The 5,517-nt window shown below is 33.8% G+C and overlaps 1 pseudogene; it reads left to right on the forward strand.

Annotated features, from left to right (window-relative positions):
• The first annotated feature begins 2,109 nt into the window (after nucleotides 1–2,109).
• On the forward strand, nucleotides 2,110–3,044 carry LOC116900429 (annotated as a pseudogene).
• Nucleotides 3,045–5,517: the final 2,473 nt, after the last annotated feature.

Below are 5,517 nucleotides of genomic sequence, written 5' to 3' on the forward strand. Positions count from 1 at the left end.
TTTTTTTAAAAAATGTATATCTGCATACATTATGCATATGCTTCTTATAAGCAGAACATATAGACATATTGCAAGCTATGCATTATTTAAAAATGAGCTCAAGGGTTGAGGGATTGAGCTCAGTGGTAGGCGCTTGCCTAGCGCAAGGCCTGGTTCGGTCTCCAGCTCCAAAAAAAAAAAAAAAAGAAAGAAAAAGAGCTCAAAAAGCTAGGCCATTTATCTGAATGATTTGTAAAAGAATTTCAGTAGACAAGGAAGCTGGACTCTAAAGAATGAATTTTAATTAGAAATATAAAGATATATCATCAAAAGCAATGTTTATCATTTTGCAATGTGACCCTGCTCTGTCATCTTAACAGGTAAGATGTTTACAAATATCACTCATATACTAAATTCATAAAGATTTCAAACAAGTCACAGAATTATACTTTCTAAAACAAGGTATCATACTGTCTTTAATGACTAAAAAGTGTCAAGACTCTATATTATTGTGTTACTGCTGTTGCTGTTCCTTTCTGTCACATTCTTAATTGGATGTATCTGAATTATACAAAGGTGCTTGGCCAAAGTTTCTAAGTCTTTATGTTTAATTTCCTACATGTTCAAAAGCATCTTCATCATCTCTACCTCTTCACACACCCACAGAGGCCCCTATCACACCCTCCCAAATTAACAACTTCTTTTATGGTTCTAAATTAGGTATGTATTTAGTAATGCCTTAGTTATCATAACAACAGACATTATTTTTATTGAGCTTTGGTCACATTTTAAAGTGCTGAGTTAGAGTTGATATCATAATACATTTTTAATCATGTATAGAACTAAATACTTCATAAATACACTTCTATACTATATTTATGTCTGTATTGTGCTATTTGAATTAATCCAGTTTAGATTTTAGTTTATTCCAGACTAGAAAGAAAATTTGAACTATGTCCAGATCTTCTTGTACATTCTAAACTACAGCCTGCCCCATCAGTAATTGGTATAGCAGAGTATTTAGTTGGGTACTGAAAGACACGATAAATCAATTATGCTCTTTCTGTCCATACATAGTTTATAATTTTAGGGTGCCTTTTAACATTTCACATCAGGAAGCCACAGGAGAATGAGAAAAGCTCACAAAAAGATAAACTGTTTCGTTCTTTATATCAAACAGGTTAATTTTATCTCATAACAAAAATGAGACTATTTTTATTGGATATCTTTTTATTTACATTTCAAATGTTATCCCCTTTCCTCATTTCCTGTCCATAAATCCACTATCCCCTCCCACCTCCCCTTCTTCTATGAGGGTGTTCATCCACCCAACCTCCGACCAATTCCTGCCTCCCTCCTTGCCCTGACATTCCCATATACTGGGGGTTCAGGGGTCAGTCCTTGGCAGGAACAAGGGCTTCTCCTTACATTCGTGCCCAACAAGGCCATCATCTGGATGATGATGCAGCTGGAGACATGGGTTTGTCCAAGCATACTCTTTGGATGGTGGTTTAGTTCATGGAAGCTCTAGTTGGTTAGTATTGTTGTTCCTATGGGGTTGCAAACGCCTTCAACTCCTTCAATACTTTCTCTAACTGCTCCATTGGGGACCCTGTTCTCATTTCAGTGGTTTGCTGCTAATATTCACCTCTGTATTTGTTATGCTCTGGGAGAATCTCTCATTTTTAATATTTTGTAATTTATCTCTTCAATTCTATCTGATTATCAACTGTTCCTTTCAATGATTTTTCTAATTTTAATTCTAAATAACAATGGAATTAAGTAATATTAGTTTTTATATCAGTTCACATGCCTGTTAAAAGTACTGTAAACTTGTTTGAGCATTTTTTTTCTAATATTTACAGATTTAAATGATGACAGTTTTGGCAAGAGAGAAATCTCAGCAGTAAATATATTTGTTCTTAAACTAGTCACCCTATGTTCAAATGTAACATCTAACACAGTAAGAAAAAAGTTATTCCTGCAATTCTTTTGTGACCTCTACACAAAGACTATAACACCTGCACACACAAACACATATATCAGAAAGAACACAAAGTACTCCCATACAAACATAAATGACTAAATACCTATAAATTAAAAAAAATTGTTAAAGTTGACTTGACAATCATGCCAAACCAAACTATTGTAACTGAGTTCATCCTCCTGGGACTTTCAGAGAATCCAAAAGTTCAGAAAATAGTATTCATTGTATTTTCTTTTTTCTACATGGCAACAATTGGAGGCAGCATTATCATTGCAGTGACCATCCTCTGCACCCCTGCACTGCTTGGATCACCCATGTACTTCTTCTTGGCATTTCTGTCCTTCCTGGATGCATGCATTACTTCAGTCATCACAAAAAGATGATTGTTGACTCCGTCAACGACAGCAAAACCATTTCCTTTGAAGGCTGCATGACACAGATCTTTGCTGAACATTTCTTTGCTGCTGTGGAAGTGATTGTCCTAATATCCATGACCTATGACCGCTATGTGGCCATTTGCAAGCCATTACACTACTCTTCCATAATGAACTGGAAGCTCTGTGGCACTCTGGTAGGGATAGCAAGGGCTGGGGGATTCTTACATTCTATCATACAAATTATTTTCACTTTGCAGCTACCACTTTGTGGACCCAATGTCATTGATCACTTCATGTGTGACTTGTTTCCAATTACTGGAGTTGGCATGCACTAACACTTATGTTTTATGGCCTCTTAGTGTTTGCCAACAGTGGGTCTATCTGCAGCATAATTTTTTTCTATGCTGCTAATCTCCTGGTGTCATTTTATTCCCCTTAAGAAGTCTGCAGTTCTGAGGTCGATGGAAACTCTCTCTGCCTTGGATCCCCTTATTGCTGTTATGGTTTGTTTCTTTGTCCCATGCATATTTATGTACCAAGATCTACATCTGCCTCATCTTTTTGAAAAAAAAGGTGGCTGTGTTGATGGCGTCATGACTCCATTGCTCAATCCTTTAATTTACACTTTCAGGAATAAGGAAATGAAAAATGCCATAAGGAAAATGTGGAACCGATTTAGGATGGTCTCTGATAAATTTTAAAATTTTATGCTCACAAATGTTAAAGTACAGAATAAGGAAGTCAATATTTACTTCAGCAAGTACTTTATGACTTGTTCATTATACAGGAAAAGGAGATACCATTTTATAGAGAGAACACCAATACTGTAGGTCGAAAAATTGTCTTTAACTGGAGATTGACAATCACACTATGATTTGACAACTTAGTTGTGATAGTTTGAATGAAATGTGTCCTATAAATATTTGACAATTGAGTATTTGTTTTTACTAGTGGCTATTTCCAGAGAATTAGGAGATGTGGATTTGATGGAGAAAGTATTTGCTAAGATGCTTTTTCAGTTTTCAGAAAAATTCTTAAATTTAGTTAGCTCTCTATGCTTCATGTTTGTGGTTTAAGATACGTTTTCTCAGTTGTGGCAGCTACTTGTTGCTTGCTACCTCTGTTCCATCATCATTGACTCTAGCTCTCTGGTAACATATGTTTCAACAAAATTCTTTCTTTAAGTTGCTTTGGTTATGTTGTTTTATCACAGCAATAGAAAATATCTAATATTGTCATATGAAAATCTCTATTAGTTAATTGTATACTCCTGTAACTCAAATAAAATGTTGCAAGCAAGTTGCCTATTAAATTTTGTGCATGTAACACTATGCTTTTCTAAATGTTGCTGAATTTAAAATGTGTTCAAATATGGAAAATAACTATATCAAATGAATGCTAAGTGAAAATGTTCATGTGATACATATCCAAACACTTTGTGCACAGATGTATGGAGAATATTTACATAAATAAAGTTTAAGAAGAAAATGGAATGTATAAGGGCAATAAACATGAGAAATTTTAATTTCAATTTAAGTGGGTTTGAGGTCAGTAGCAGAATTGTGTACGTTTTATACCCAAAATAAGAGCAAAATACACTTGAAGTCATCCAGGGAAATTGAAAAAGATATCTTTCTAGCAAAAGATCATGAAAATAAAGTTGGAATTATAGGTATCTTTTCAAATGCAAAATATAAATTTGTAGACAAAAGTAAGTTTGCATGATTCTGCTTTCTAAATTTCAAGTTAAACTGGAAAATTAGTAGAGAAAAGTCAAAGAACATTTTGATTCAGAATCCAAGGTCTTGAAACCCCATGGAAATTTCTCTGTACTGTTCTACTCCATATGCCATATAAAATATCATATGCCAAATTCCAAGGTGGGGCAGCATAGACCCCAGAAACCGTAGGCAGACGAAACAGAACATTTTTATGTTCACATGTGATAGTTATGAGTACTCAGACTGAACATGTAGACAAAAGTGAAATTTAAAAAAGAAAACTTAACTAAGTGCTGGATTTAGAAATATCACCATAGGAGAGAACAGGGAAATACAAAGAGTATGAAAAATAAATAAAGATTTACAGTAGAACTAGAGATTTACAAAGTTTGAAAATGAGAACTATTGCATTTGATCAAGTTGTAATTTTTATGATTTGAATGTCATTTTAATAATATCATTCTTTAATATAGAAATATAGTTTCTCTGTTGCAGTCTTATAACATTCATACAAAGTTTATACCCCCCGAATATTTTTACTTGGATAATGTGGTTTTCTTTTTTTAAAATTAAAGTAACTATAACAAGCCAACCTAAATTTATTGTGGCAGCTCTAATGACGTAGACCTAACAAACTTGAATGAATTTAATCATACAAAAGCAAAATTATTATAGAAGATAACATGGAAAATGAAACTCATTAAGTTTTGTTGGCAGAATATTGCAAGATTCTATTCTTGAAGCTAGTACGAATGAAAATGGGTAAATGTCCTACATTAATTTTATTCTTTTACTCTTTTTCTGAAAATAATGATTTTCTTCCTTATATGTCATTACCATAAAAACTGTGTCCTCATCAAAACTGTGGGTGTTAAAATAATAAAAATGTGTCAATTTTTATATGTGAAAGAACAGAATTAAACAGTGCTTTTTTCAACATTAAAGCCAGACAAAGAATTTATTCTGCAGTCTTACTTTAAACATTAGAAACAGAGTTTTATCTGTGCAAGCCAACCCAGATAACCATATCCATAACAATTCTCAGGGAAAAATGATCTACTCTGCAATAAAACCACTATGCAAAGAGGGAGGGAAGGATCAGGACCTTCTACAAGGCAGATAGATAGAAGACAAACCTTTGTTGTGCACTTGTTCCTAGAAAATACTCATACTTGTTCAAATGTTCTAAAGCCACATCTTAATTCCTCACATTCTTTCCAAGGAAAAAGTCAGAAATTCTTTATATGTCTTTGGCATGCTTGTCTGCTTTTCCTCTTCTTGGGATAAACAACTTCACACACACACACACACACACACACACACACACACACACACACACACACATATACAAGCAATACCAACAAACGTGAAGAATTGTAGCTAAAGACTAAAAGTCATCAGTATCTTAAGTCATAAGCCCTAGAGAAATCTTGATTTCTCATTTTGCTGATGG

The sequence above is a fragment of the Rattus rattus genome, chromosome 5, assembly GCF_011064425.1.
Source record: "Rattus rattus isolate New Zealand chromosome 5, Rrattus_CSIRO_v1, whole genome shotgun sequence".
Lineage (NCBI taxonomy): Eukaryota > Metazoa > Chordata > Mammalia > Rodentia > Muridae > Rattus > Rattus rattus.